This window comes from Chrysemys picta, chromosome 10 (assembly GCF_011386835.1).
Source record: "Chrysemys picta bellii isolate R12L10 chromosome 10, ASM1138683v2, whole genome shotgun sequence".
In the NCBI taxonomy this organism is placed as follows: domain Eukaryota; kingdom Metazoa; phylum Chordata; order Testudines; family Emydidae; genus Chrysemys; species Chrysemys picta.
In genome coordinates, this window is record NC_088800.1 from 52,264,918 (window position 1) to 52,280,417 (window position 15,500).

Here is a 15,500-nt window from a genome sequence, read left to right on the forward strand (position 1 = left end):
TCCAATCTATAGGCCAGATCCTCAGCTGGTGTAAGCCAGCAAAGTGCCACCATAATCAATGCATGCCAGATGCACTAGCTGAGGATCTGGCCTGCTACTTAAATGACGGCTACAGTCTGCTAGGATCGGCACCAACTGACAGTGGTGTAGGATCTGTGAATGGAGGGAAAATGAATATATGAATAAACCGTTGTCGAGATACCACGCTGATAAGCACCTCACCAATGCCTATAATACACTCCTTATTTTTAAGTCACTCACCATGCTTGTGGATTCTTCAGAACTACAACTCCCAGAAGGCTTTGGGGCTTCTTACAGCATCAGCGTTTGAACCTGCCTGGAGACAGGAGCTTATCTGTTGTGGTTAGGGGTTACACAGAGACTTTTCTCTCCGTTCAGAATGGGCTGTCGCCTCATTGTTCTGTTACCATTTCTGCTGCCACTCGCTCAGTGAGGGCTCTTTGACACCTAGAAAACTCAGCAGGATCCTAACAATATGGACTCTGGGCAGCTTCCTGCAATCAGCAACAGGGGCAGGATCTCCAGAGGGCTCCGCATGTGCCCACCCGGCTCTCTGGATGGTCCCACTGCCTGCATGTTCAAATACAGTAATAGACAATTATTCTGCATGGCCAGTGTGTCATTAGCAATTGCATCTACTAGAAATGTATAAATAAAGATTCCTCTGAATAGGTTAAATGCACATGTCCCCTGTGAGCACTAAGACCTTGTAAGCTTTGACGTTTAAAGGTTAATTTTTGTTATCCTACTGCAAAAAACAGCTATTTAAAAAAAAAGATGCATTTCCCTCATGTTCTCAAATCTCTAAACCAGCTCAACTGATTTTAATAAAACCCACCATCCTCTCCCAGCCCCACTCCCAGTCTCCTTTGGGCTGAGACACCATATGAGAAATTATAGCCCCTGTGACAAAATTTGCAAAGAACCCCTGTTTGTAATTGTTTGACTCTTTTAATCTACATTTCAGAGTGGCCACAGTGTCCCACAGAGACACTAGAACAGCTGCAGCTCAGGGTCTGTGGAGTGAATAAGAGTTAAAACCACAAGGCTACACACTTTTATGTATATACTTTGTGAATCGTACAAGAGGGTGGGGGGAGGGGAGTTAAAAAAACTCTCAAAACTTTCCAACAGTTTATCTTTAAAATTACAGGCATGTTTCTGCACCTGCCTTCCACCTTGTGCTGTCAGTTACACCTGTGCAAAGTGGGCAACCATCAGCGCAGGCAGAGAATTTTATTTCGTAGTGTTTTGCGGATACTTTGCACAGGCACATGGGATGCCAGATGCCAAGGCAATGAAGAATCGGACCCACTGCATGAATTCAAGCCTGGATGTAGGTACTGCTAATAGCATCTAACCAGCAGTCTACGAGATATGCTAAAAGTGATGCTGAGCAGGCAAGAAACTCCTCCAGACTCTGAGGCCCAGTACAAGTTCATAGATTAAGGCTGGAAGGGACCATTGCGAACATGAGGGCAGGGGACTGGACTCTATGACCTCTCGAGGTCCCTTCCAGTCCTAGAACCTATGAATCTTAGCCTGATCTCTTGCACAGGCCATAGAATCTCATTCAATGATTCTTGAAGCAATCCCAGTATCTTCTGGCTGACCTAGAGTGTATCTTTTATAAGACAGCCAGCTATTCAAGCCATTCCAACTCAAGCTCCAAAACTATTTATTTCTGTTCCTCATGAAGATGGTCACTAACTCATCAGAGTTAATGAGACATTTTCAGATTGATGCCAGATGATAATATACAGCATAAGTGACGGTATCGGGATAGAGGGCTCCACATCACTTTTGGAAGCATGTGTGCACATTCGCACCTCCTAACTGTGCTTGGGCGCAGAGGGTCGCATGTGGGTATGTCAGTCTCGCTACTCTGTCTGTCTGCTCTGATCTTACAAGCAGGCGGCCGACTGATATGGACAAGAATTTGAGAGCAAGATCCTTGTCCATTTCAATCCTCCAGCCATTTGGGAAAACAGAGCTGACAGGGAGAGAAGTGCACAGCACAGCGCAACGGTCTTGCCTGCCACCACAAGGAAACCAATTGCCTCAAGTTGAATAATAGGACTTTATATCTTAACAGCGCTGCACAAACACAAGCTAGTTAATATGTCACCTGGCAGAGCATTTAATGATTTAGCTTCCATGTAAATCCTTATTTTATAGGATGGACAGATTTTCAGCAGAACAGTGTGGCTGAAAACAAAGTGGTGAGGCCTGCTATGATCTTGTCAGCTCTCAGTAGGCTAAGCAGGACTGGGCTGGGCTGATACTTAGATGCAAGATGTCTAGGTATTGCAGGAAGTGGTGGTTGGGTTTCAGTAGGTGGCGCTCTTCCCTCCCAGTCAGTTACGTTGCTGGCAGGTGTTAGGGGGTGCTCTTTCACAAAGGCAGTAAAAACAAAGGTCCTGGCTATTTGTGGTCTTTGCTGATTCCACAGCAGTTTTTTAAGAAGAGAACCATTAGTCCCAGCGTCCTGGCACAATTCCAGCCTGGACCATTCAATTTGGCCTGCCTGAATTTTCACATGGATACAGTATTCCTCACATCCCATCCAAAGGCTCACGCAGTTTTGCTACGCACCATTAACCAGGTGTTACATGTTGTCCCAGAATCACCTGCATTTCAATGGTGAGCAAAGCAATTTATATCTTGACATATACACGTCTCAGCCACACGACATCAGCATAAGTGCTGCAGGATCCATTTGGATGGGAATGATCATACACAGGCCTGATCATCGTTACTTTGAAATGTAGGTAGAAAGATCCAACGTTCAGCTTGAGATTTCAGAGGTGAAACGTGATCATCTCAAGCTTTTCAAAAACAGCCTGCCAGTCCCAAAAGAAGCAAGATGCTGTTCTCCTCCCAAAGGCCCAGGATGCATGGCAATAAGAAACCCGCCAGGAAGTCTCAGTGGCGATGGACTTGACCATCCAAAAGCCCGAAGGGCGCTGGAAAGGCCACAGACACGCTCCTGTCCCACAGGAGCAGCTCTCCAGTCCTACTGTTGTATTTAGGAGATTTAGAGTGAAAAGCACAGTGCCCCTGAGACAAACAAGAAACCCCAGGTCCTGCTAATTACATCAATATAAAAGCATTATCTGGGCTGTCAAACATCAGCTCCATTGACAGGACAGCAATCCTCTGCGATGTAAAGGCAGGGGGAAAATTCCTCTTGCTGCTGGTGACCCACTTCTCTGGATTGGATTCAATTCCCCTCCCGGTGCACTCCCCCTCCTCCAACCCAAAAAGAGAGGCAGCTGCTCTTCCCCTGAGAGTGAGGAAATACACACACCCCACCCTCACCATCCTTTAACTCAGGAACAACAAGCGGCTTTAGGGAGCCACTGTGGCATTTCCCATCCACTAAAGCAAGAGCCTCTAATACATGGGAGAGGTTGGGGGAGGCAAGAGTTATGCACAGGCCCCTATCTCTGTCTTTGCTTCCTCAACAGTGATCACCAAACACTAGACAAGCAATGGGATTCCAGATTACCCAAAACTCAATGTACTGGTAGCCTGTTCCACTCCACCCCACCTCTTCTAGTCCAAGGCAAAGACAAAAGCTCACATATATAGTATAACCCGATAGCCATATACAATACACTCCAGCCTCACAGAGGTACATCCCATGGAACTACATTTGGGATGGCAAGGGGAAGGAGGAGGATTAGTGAAAGAAAGCCAAGGAGGACATCTTTACTCATCTGCCTGAACTACATTACAAGCAGGATCTGCTTTGTCCAGGGGGATTCTCAAAGCTGGGCCATGTTCACGCGTCCTTGTCAGAGCTACGGTGCCCCTAGTTCCATCAACCAGATATTAGCTACTGCTACCGCCCAACGCTACTAGCTTAGAGCAATCAATGTCCTGAATTCCATTTCTTTCCCTCTCCTCCCCAAGTGATACTGGGCCCTGATGCTAGCAATTCAGAATGGTCCCATCTCCCCCCCATGCACGGCAAAAGTTCATGACGGGACACGGGACTAAGCAGAGAAGGGATCAGGGTTTAGATGGAAAGGAAGAGAGGAAAAATGTCTATTAATTTTGTTCTAGCCTAACTTAAAATAACCACATGCCCCAAAAGCGAGAGGCCAGATCCTTAGCGAGTGAGAGTTAGCATCGCTCTACTGACTTCAGTGGATCTATGCCAATTTGCAGCAGCTACAGATCTGGCCTGATCTCTCTCTAGGATATGAACATGGCTTGTGCTTGTAGGTGCCAATAACTCAGGGGAGAGGCACTGGCAACTCGAGGATATCCCTCCCCAATGATTTCAACAGTCTCATATCAACAGACCCACAGAGGAGCAACCCAGCAAACTTGCTCAAAGCCCTCTTGACAAAACCCAGTGAAGTCTTTTCCACATGACAAAGCCGATTATACCATACATACTCCAGCCTGCCACAAGGACAAACAGTGCTGAGGTAATGCCGAGGGCTGGGCTTAAACTCCCAAAGTAGGAGGAATTCAGAGCAAAGATAAATGGTGTCCTCAGGATGCCCCAGTGCACACATGATCCAGCACGTACCATCACTCACGCCTGTCTGTGTGGCAGGGATACCTGGCTGCCTACATGGGTCAGTCCAGCACCTCAGTAACACAGGGCCAGCCCCAAGCTTTAGCAGGATGCCAGACCCTTTTAGTGGTACTTCAAACTTTTCCAGGGCTTAATATTTATTCGGATTTACAAAGATAACACGCGCCTGGCACGTCCTGGGTTCCCTCCCTAACTGCACAATAAGTCATCAGAACAGGGAAGACTGCTCTTCCCACCCCAATGAATTGACACCCCCGAACACACATACAAATACATAAAACCTACCACTGCAATCAAAGGCCTCTCAGCCCCCAAACATCTGGGGAGTGGTGGGGGACGGTGGGCCATCCCTTGTGTCCCGAAAGGCAAGAGATTGAGGTTCTGACAGAGGTTGAGTGAAGCATATGAGCCTTTTACTCATAAGGGTCATTAGGATCTCATATGTACTCAGGGATTTCAAGTATCAGTTCAATACAGGGTAACGTTTACATCCCAAATGAAGTTGGGTGATGCAAGTCACTTTGCCCAATACACTACTAGACTCTTGATCCTTTAACATCGCAAACTGGACTCGATTGTGGTCCCATGCCAGTCAATGGGAAAACTCCCATTGGCTTGAACGATGCGGGATCACGCTCAGACATGAGCTAATTGATTACTGCTGTTTATCGTGCCAGTGGGTCCCACAATGCAGCAGCAAAGGAAGTCATCCAGCAGACTCAGTGCAGCTGGTCCCCAGCATGTCTCAAGATGAAAGGGGAATGATTTCCTGGCCTTATAGATTTCTGTTACCATTTACAAAACGCCACACCTAATGCATACATTGAACAGATGGCAACCAGATTTGCCTTTAACACAACAGGCAACCCCTAGGAACTACAGGTCCCAACATGCACTGCTACACTGTGATCTGGTCACTCAGATTAATAAGTAGCATTGCATTCTAGGATGCGTAAGACTCTTGGGGCCACCATGTCTGTATTAAAAGGCAGCTGTGGTCTACACTTTGCCCAACCTAGCCTTAAGTCTTAGGACATTAATAGCAGGGCCTCTGGTAACTCCTGAACAAACCATTATTATCTCCCACCATCAGTGGATAACATCTCTGTGCATGTGCAGTAGGTACATTAAGGAAAACCATTCATTATGTTTGGCTATTCACAGGCACTAGTGCATATCGTGGAGAAAAGCCTACAGGATATCAAGCACAAATGTATTCTCCTGTTGTAGAAATGAAAAAAAAAAAGGCATTTTTAAACACGCATGTGTGTAATCTTGTCTACCAGCTAGTACACAGGACAACCATTCCATGGAATTTGCTTTCAGGCTTAGCAAGGTGGAGGAGACGTAACATTCAATTGTCTGAATGCAAGAAGGGCATATGAAAGTTATTTAAATAACAAAGGCTTTGGTTAGAGGAAAGAGCCCATTAAATGCCCTGTATCAGACTTACAGTGATGTATTTAAGTCTTATTTGTAGTGCAGTAACACCGAGGGGTCACAGACAGATCTAGGTCCCTGAAGAGCTTACAGTGTGAGACAGGTGACAACAGGTGGATACAATAAACAGGCAATAGCACCTAAACACTTGAACACATGACCCTGCTTCAGATAGTGACAGGAGTCCTGTTCTAGCGGTTAGATCACACAAGTGGGAGGCAAGATTTCTGGGTTCTTTTCCTAGCTCTGCCACTGATTCACTGTTCAACCGCCAGGCAGTCATTTACTACACTGTGTTTCCGTTTCCTTGATATAACCTGACGTGAACAATACTTCCCCGTCTCTCAGTGAGACTGGGAGGCTAAATTCGTCCCTGTTTGTGAAGCACTCGGGGACTGGAATGCACCGCAGAAGTACAAAGCATTAATAAATAAATTCATTATAGTGGGAGGGATTCACTAAGGTTCCATGGCATCTTTTTTTTTTAAGCAATCTGGCTCCAATTTTAAATAAAGTCAGAGATATTAAGGGGATAGGCATAATTTTAGGCTCATCATATGCACTATTATACAACAATAATTACAACCTCAGCAGTGCTGCCTGTTGATCCCATATTTACTGGACTATATTCCTGTATGGGACTGCATCCAGGTTTTCTTATCCATATTTTATCCTGGCTATTAAGAAGCTGTTCCCACTGATCTGAGGCAGTCCAGCTTTCAGAATGGATCTACTTTGCCAATCCAGCTAAAAATTCCTCGTCATGCGAGGTGACCAGGTGTTAGCAGAAGAGAGCCCAGTGGCTCTGCCTACCTTGTGGTTTGTTATAAAGAGCACTCCTGTTGCTACACAGCACATTTGGGCCAGGTCCCTGAGCAGTGACAGGTGAGGTTGGGCAGGTAAGGGAGTGGTTGTTATTTACAAGAGGCGGAACAAACCATAGCAAAATACCGTGAGGAATAAAAAGCACAAAAAGCACGGGGGCCGACAAGGCATCATCAATTGAGTGTGAATTAAAAACAGCCAACAAAAGCCAAGATTTTCAGTCCCAACCTTCCAGAGGGCTTTAAAATGCTTCTGAGAGGGCGATTAAGAGAGTCAGCGGGTTTCAAGCAGCAAACATCTCACTCATCCTGAAACCTCCTCTCTCCCAGTTCATTTAGCTTTTACCTTATTTCAACAAGAGGAGAGACTCTCCATTGCCCTGTCTGTAATGATCCAACCTGACACCCCAGCTATACCAATGCCCCCTACACCTACTGGACCTATTCCCAGCCAGGATAGGACAGGACAAACCTCTCCCCCCCACCCCCTTGTCCCTTCACTCTCCATTCCCAGTTAGACATGCGGGGTGGGGGGGGGGACACTCCTAGATAGGCTCAGAGCAAGATACAGCTCCACTCTTCTCTCCTAGTTATTCCTACCTGGGTAGGAATGCTGGGGGATCCCCCTTTTTGGCTGGGTTCAGAAAGCTCGATAGGCTGTAGAGGGGCTACCCCCCATTTGCTGACCACTCCCTCCTTTTAGCCAATGGTTTTACAGAAAGGATCCCCCTTTTCCAGCTGTAGAAAGCTCCTAGGGAGAGGACTCCCTGCCCCCACCCTTGCCTACCCTCCAAACTCGCCCGGCTCCCTGAAGAGGGGGGACTCCCTAGCGCCTCGTCGTCCCCCCAGCCCGGCTCCATGGGGGGGGCTCCCCGGCCCCTGCGCCCCTCCCCCGCGGGTGGCACTTACCTTTGGCAAGAGGCGGCTGGGCTGCTGTTCGCGTCCCCCGGGCCCCTCACTTTCCCCCGGGCAGAGTAACTTTGACCCCCTCCCTTCACGGCTCCCAGCTGCTTCGGAAACTGTTTCCTCTCCCTTCCATGAGAAGCTCAAGCAGAGCCTGCCCGGGAGTCCAAAATCCCGGTCTTACGCCAACTCCGCAGCGCAGCGACCTATAGAGGACCAAAGGGGCTACGTCGCGAAAACAGCGTAAGAGCCACGGTGAATCGCTCAGGGAGACTACATGCCCCAGGGGGCTTTGCGAAGCCGGAGCGGAAGCCGCTGAGGAACGCGATGCATTGTGGGAATTGTAGTCCGTTCGGGTACACTGCCACCCCTGACAGTGGGTTTGTTGAGGCCGCGGCTACAGCGCCGAACCCAGGGGGGGGCCTTCTGACCGGGGCGATCCATTGGCCTTAGGTGCCGGAGATGAGGCCCGAGAATGGGGGCCGGAGGGCAGAGGGACTCTAAGGTGGGAACTACAAGTCCCATGGTGCTCTGCGCTTGGGATGCAACTTCCTAGCCCAGGTTGCTGGGCCCGTCCCCGTGCACTCACCTGGCGCTGCTGCCGCCCGCAGCTGGCCACAAGCGGCCTGCAGCGCCGCCCACCGCCGGCAGTGGGCGCTGCAGAGTCCGGCGGCTCATCACCCACGCGGCCCCTGGAGCCGGCTCGCCCCGATCCTAGGGGCTCCGGCTAATGGAGCCAATGGGGTCTGACTGCCCCTACCCCACACACCAGGGCTGAGGTGCAGCAGCAGAGCGACTTGCACTGGGGAGTCGCCAGCACAGAGGGGAGCCCGGGATAGGGGGATACCTGGGGTGGGGAACAGGCAGGAAAGGAGAGAAGGTGGCTGCAGAGCTGTGCCGGGGGAAAGGGACATGTGTCCCGGTTATGGCCTGGTCACACTGACTGCATCACAGATGCTGAGCCAGATGTGACCCTGCACTTCTACAGCACCTGAAATCCCAGACACTCAGCACTAGCCTAGCCCATTCCACCTGCGGAGCTCCAAGGGCTTTACAAAGTTGGTCATCCCTCACCCCCATTCTACAGCTGGAGAAAGCCAATGCACACTGAGTGTCAGAACCAACAATGGAACTCAGGAGTCCTAGCGCCAAGTCCCATTATAACCAGTAGACCATGCTGCCTTTCAAAACAACCCACACCCAATACCTAGAGGAATCACTTAATTCACTGCTGAAATGCAGCTACCTCTGGGCTGGAACACAGCACCTGGACTACGGTTTAAGACAGGAAGCTGTAGGAATTCTCTCCTCAATTCATTGGACTGTTTGGAGTCAGGAAAAAACAATGGAGTGCCAGGAGGAGCCCGAATTCAATCCTGGCCCAAGGCAAGGGCCTCTGCTTTGCATGCGGTTTATACTTCGAAAAAAATCAATACAAAATAATAAGACTTTGCAGCTTTGCTGCATCTGTAATCAGATTCCAAAGCACTTTACAGACTACCCCCTGCCAGGGAGCCGAAAGTTGTTATCCAATTTTTATTTACGGAAAAGGTAAGCAACTTGCCCAAGGCCAGAGCAATTTCTTAGCAGAATCCAAGAGTCTCCGCATTTAGGCCCCACTTTTGCAATGAGCTCAGTCGTGCCAACTCCAGGCATTCAAACATCACAAGTCAGGCCCTTCAAAAAGTCATAAGACTTTTTTTTAGAAATAAATATGCATTCTTTTTATTTGCTTTCTCTCTTTTGAGCCTGTAAGGGTCATGTTTTCAAGCTTTTTTCCACAACCGTGAAGGCTAGAAACTTCCTTTTTTTAAAATGATAGCTTAGATTTTCACAGTCACCTGACTCCAGAAGCACCAAGGAGCTGCAGGAGTATTTCAAGAAGACACCAAATATGGAGACTTGTGATAAAATTGTAAGCATTGTCAGTGCACAAGGGTTGGAGCCTTTGACACTGCAATGACAGGCATTTTAGATGAGGTAGCTACACTTAGGGCTTGTCTACACAGGCACTTGACAGCACTGCAACTTTCTCGCTCAGGGGCGTGAAACCCACCACCCCTGAGCAATGCAAGATTCAGAACTGTAAAGCGCCAATGTAGACAGTGCACCAGCGCTGGGAGCGCAGCGCTGATAGCTACACCCCTCATGGAGGTGAGTTTTTTAGAGAGCTGGGAGCTCCCTCTCAGCTGTCTGCCAGAACTACACAAGCCACGTTAAAGTGCTGCTGCGGCAGCGCTTTAACATTGCCAGTGTAGGCTAGCCCTTAGATTAGAATGCTGGCATCCATTCCCCTGCTCTAACCACTGAACCAGCCTGAACTGTCAATGGAAACCATACACAGCATGCAAGCAAGATTATCATAGGTAAATCCCCCCAAAAATGCTACATCTGGGAATGTAGGGGCTGTACCTTTACCTGTGAAGACAACTGCCTTCAAAGTCATGTACTACAGACTCCACTTGGTACGTCACTGTGTTCAATTAAATTACACACAAACAGTTCCCAGCAATTTAGGCCTCAATTTTCACTTTTGAAAGTGTCCTATAATCTGAGAAACGTAAATGTGAAAATCCTCCTCATTCTAAATATCTACATCGCTTCCCCTTCCCTTGTTCTATTTATACTATAACTCAACCAGTTTATTGCAGAGAAATTAAGAAGAGAAATAGCCAGTATTTTTGAAGGACCTACCAAAATGGTAGTGAGTCGCTGTTCTTATTTTGTCACAGAAATTAAAGTGGAAATCATTATTCCCAGATGCTGATCCGCTAAGTAAGATGACTTGGCACAATACGACATTAGACAAATTGTTATTGTTCAAACAAAAACAGCTTTGTTAATTCAGCTGGATTCAGAAGGAGGAGAGAAATCAATGTTTGTTAAACAAAAAAGGACTGTCACTTATTTGGGGTAACATTATCTTTAGCCTTGCAAATAGTGGAGCCTTACAGGGAAAGGGACACGTTTTCTGGTTATGGCCTGGTCACCCTTTGTTTCCCTTTTACACTTTCACCCCCCTTTTGCCCCCTTGGCCAGTGAAACTAAACCAGTCAGTTACATTTCAGTTTATAGTCAGTTTCACTTCCTGCTCCTAATGTCCTGCCCCACCCCACCAAGCACAAGGCATAAAAATCCAAATAAAAGAAAAAACACCCCACCCCTCCAAGAAAATCCTCCCCGCCCCCACATTTAACTGAAGGGTCAAATCCCCAAGAAGTCCACCCAAAGCCATCCCCGTTTACCCCATCCCCACCCCTTTGAGGTTGTCTTTTAGAGAGGCACATAGAAACCTTGCAGATAAGGACAGATTTTATCAGCGACTGGGATTGGTTTATTTCTTTGTCCCCATCTAAATTTGGGCCCTAAACTGACTTGACATTGGCCCCTTTAATGGGAATCTCTGCCAGGGGGACCCTAAGCTACTGATGGCTGAATAGTTTGGGTTCATTTAAGTCCCCCTATTTCTGTGTAAAAGATCCTGTGTGCCTAGCAGAACAGTTGGCCCCTTGAAGAATCTGCATTCACAGCCCCATGTCCAGCCTGATCTCTCAAGCTCATGGCAGCACACAGACCCTAGCCGGTGGAATGCACCCTGGGGCTGGGGCTTATAAATAAAATTAATGGAGCTATCCTATCTCCTAGAACTGGGAGGGACCTTGAAAGGTCATCAAGTCCAGCCTCCTGCCTTCCCTAGCAGGACCAAGTACTGATTTTGCCCCAGATCCCTAAGTGGCCCCTCAAGGATTGAACTCACAACCCAGGGTTTAGCAGGCCAATGCTCAAACCACTGAGCTATCCCTCCCCCCCCCCGGGCTTGGAACTGCACTGATGGAGCCGTGTCCCATTCTCATCAGCTAGGAGGAGGGGCACTGTCAGGTGGAGCATGTTTGTGTTCTGCGTAGGGGGATGGAATTTAGACCTCTCTCTCACACACACACAAATCAGTATAACTGGCCTCCAAAAAGTGAGAGCTAAGCTGCTAGTTTTTTTCTTTCCACCCCAGATTGGTTTAATGGCTGAGACACTGCCACTCACCTTCCTACCACCTGCCTGTGGTTTGGGAGGCTGAGTCCAGACAGAGCAGAACAGTCCCCAAACTGCATGCGTCAGGGAAAGCATCAGCACACTAGGAGAGGGAAGAACAGCTAATTACTGCTCCACCAGGAAACAGATCCTGGGTGTATGGATACCTCACTGACTCTATTTCCACGGCACAGAATGCAGAGAAATGAGACAGCTTGCATGGCCACCCACCCAACCAGGAGTCAGAAATGTGAGAAACCTCAACCATGGGGATGGTTAAGCAGATGCAGGAGATCACTGATGGTGCAACTGATCCTGCAGCTTTATTCAGTTGTTTTGATTCAGATCTATGGGGAGTTCCTGCCCCTCTCAGCCTCTTGCCCACCTTCCTTTCCCAATCCCTCACCTAGGGCATTGCACTGCCAGACTCCACTGCTGGGCTCTCTACCCCCAGCTCTTGTCCCCTGGAGTCTGAGTTTTAACAAGTATTGCAAAAGTTACAGTCACAACATAATGCAGCTCCACAGTGGGGCTCCGCACCAGCCGCACTGCCCCGGTGCAACTTGGAGACAGCCACAAGGTGGGCAGTAAGTGACCTTTGTGACTCTCTGGTCCTAAGGACCAGCTTAGAGCAGCCTCAGGACTGCTCTAAATTGCACCAGCTGCAAAGAGCTGTTCCGGTAACCTAGGACAGCCAAAGTGCAGCAGCACTCCTAGCTACAGACGGGGGGCTACTGGAGCTGACACATGAACTGCATGCAATCTAGAGATTTCCTATGCCAGGTGAATCCCCCAGACAGCTGGCTAAGCCAAATTTAATGTTGCGGCACAAATTTGCCTTAGCATGCCAGGACCAGGCCTTTTTCCTTAAATTAACTGTAACCCATTCATCCCATTCCTTTGCTCCCATCTTCACTCCCTGCATTTGTCTAATTCCAACTGGAAGCTCTTAGGCGCAGGGGCTGTGCCTTCCTGTTTCTGCAAAGCGCTTTGTAAACGGCTGGCACTTTTCAGAGACAACCAGCCCGATTTGCCACTGCCCTGCACAATGGGCAGTGATTTACATGGGTGAAAAGGAGGTGCGAAAGTAGATCAAGGGTGTACCATTCTGCACGAATGTGAAGGACTGCACAGGGGGTGGGGCAGTGGTCCCCAACGGAGACCCAGCCACCTCACTGGCGGCTCCACCTAGGGGATTTATGAAATGGAAGCAAAACTAGTTGTTTATTCCAGCTTTATGTAAACAGAGAGAACAGACGCACTGTGTCTGAGCTCAGCCCACTCGGGATCAGAAGCTCCTCTTAGATGATCAATTATATCACATCCACTTAGAACCATACAGAGGGTTCTCTCAGCTCATCTCCAGCTCCCTCGCACCAGTGGGAAGCACGTCTCTTCGGGACAAACAATCCATCGCTCACTCTAGTCTCTCAGGAAGAGTGATCAACAGCCTCTATTGATTTTAATACCTTCGCATTTGCTGCACTTCACAGGGAACAATAATTAGAAAATTGTCACTTGCAGCCAACCTGGCCTTTCCCTTTAGCTGCAATGTTACCAATTAAAATGGGTTAATAGTCAGCAATTTACACACATTAACCTTTACAATGCCCCCAGGAGGTAAATACTATCCCCATTTATAGATGGAGAAACTGAGGCACACAGAAGGGTGGGGACTTGCCCAAGGTCACACAGCAAGTCAGGGGCAGAGCTGGGAAAAGAACTCAAATTGTCTGACTTCCCCCTCAACTTTGGTTCCATACTAAAACCACTAGGCCACTAGTTCTCAACCAGGGGTCCGGGGCCGCCTGGGGGGGCACAAGCAGGTTTCAGGGGGTCTGTCAAGCATGGTTGGTGTTAGACTTGCTAGGGCCCAGGGCAGAAAGCTAAAGCCCTGCTGTGCAGGCCTGCAGCCTGGGGCCCCAAACCCCACCACCTGGGGCTAAAGCCGAAGCCTGAGCAACTTAGCTTCACGACGCCCCCTGTAGCATGGGACCCAGGGCAATTGCCCTGCTTGCTACCCCCTAATGCCGACCCTGGCTTTTATATGCAGAAAAACAGTTGTTGTGGCACAGCTGGGCCATGGAGTTTCTAGCAGGAGAGGCCAACCTGCAGCTCCGGAGTCACATGCGGCTTTTCAGAAGTTAATATGCGGCTCCTTGTATAGGCACCAACTCTGGGTCTGGAGCTACAGGCACCAACTTTCCAATGTGCCGAGGGGTGCTCACTGCTCAACCCCTGGCTCTGCCACAGGCCCCGCCCCCTCCCCTCAGCCTGCCATGCTCTTGCTCCTCCCCCTCCCCCTCCGAGCCTCCTGCATGCCAAGAAACAGCTGATCGGGAGGTGCGGGGAGGCAGGGAGAGGCGCTGATTGGCAGGGCTGCCGGTGGGCGGGAGGCGCGGGGAGCTGATGGGGGCACTGCTGACGTATTACTGTGGCTCTTTGGCAATGTACATTGGTAAATTCTGGCTCCTTCTCAGGCTCAGGTTGGTCACCCCTGTTCTATAGCATGGTGGGGGGGCCTCAGAAAGAAAAAGGTTGAGAACCCCTGCACCAGGCCACGCTACTGCTCCTGTCTGCATGGGTGAGGGTTCCAGAGCTGGAAGCTCCCGGGGACTCTCACTGTGTGTTTGTACAGCGCCTGGCACAGCGGGGTCCCGATCTCAGTTGGGTGCTGCTGTAACAAAGGATCAGAGTGATACTCTCCCGGGAGAGATGGACAGGGATCCATTGGCGGTTCTTACCCGATGTATGAGGCAAACTGATTTGTTTGGCCTGGGGCTTCCTCCAGCTACCAGCTGCTCGTGCTCAGGTGGGGTGTGAGACTGCATGGCATCTGACACTGCAATTGGCAGCACCTTCTATCATGCCTCCAACTTTGTCAGGTTCCCACGTGCCGCCTCGTCCCAGTGCCCAGTGTGGAACGTGCCTCCTACATCCCAGTCACCACTTCCCCCAAGGTCACTAAAAGCAAGAGAAGAAAAGTCGTTAGTTGCTTACAGCTGCACAGCCCATTAAGCAAACCCAGGGGAGAGACGCAGAGCCAGGCAGGGGGCCTGAAAGGGGAGTGGTGAGCTGTGCAGGCCTGGGTGGGAGGTAGAAGGAGTCATCCCAAGCTCCCATCCCGGTAATATCAGGAGTTCAAGCCCTTTTCTCTTCCCTCTTTGATGCCTGCTTTCCCTGTGCAATTCCTCTCCCGCATCCACATGGCCCAGGCCAGCCCTACACTCTGGCATCAGCTCCTTGGCTGGGGCTGACAAGGGCAGGACCAACTTCCCTGCCCCTGCTATCCCTCAGCTATTCCCCTTTCCTTCCTCTCCCCCCCACCTGCAGCTGGGCTCTCCCCACCCCTCAGCCCCTGGTCATTTCTGGTGCTTTTCTCTGATCTCTTTGGCAAAGAGGTGCCCAGCCCCGCCACAGCATTCCCAGTGCAGCCCCACCAGAGTCATGGAGGGGAGGGGGGACTCTCTCCCCCTGCTCTGGGATGAGATGGCTCTGCATATACCCTCCCCAGATCTCAGCAGCCCTTTGTGCCTGCCAAACCTTTCAGCACCTGTTGAAACTGAGCTCTCCCTGTTGCCCCTTCGCTCCCTGCTATGTGGGAAGCGGGTGCATTAGGGGACACATGGATCAGGAGCTCGCCAGCACTCAAAGGAAAGCTGGTGGGACCATGCTGGGGCTGCAGAGTGCTGTGTCTAGGTTTATATCCTCTGGGCTTTTCTGGGGAGGAG

At 49.7% G+C, this 15,500-nt stretch overlaps 1 protein-coding gene across 5 annotated transcripts in view; it reads right to left on the reverse strand.

Moving 5' to 3' along the window:
- The window catches only part of CAPN15 (calpain 15), a 109,446-nt gene extending 94,782 nt beyond the window's left edge, over nt 1-14,664 (reverse strand). For 2 of the 5 annotated variants that reach the window (XM_005295568.4, XM_042854134.2), the window contains exon 1: nt 7,750-7,995. The gene's annotated coding sequence lies outside the window, so the exon portion shown is untranslated. Of the gene's footprint in view, nt 1-261; nt 286-7,749; nt 7,997-14,513 lie in introns of those variants that run through there. The other 3 variants (XM_065558697.1, XM_065558693.1, XM_065558698.1) reach the window with 3 other exon arrangements.
- Nucleotides 14,665-15,500: the final 836 nt, after the last annotated feature.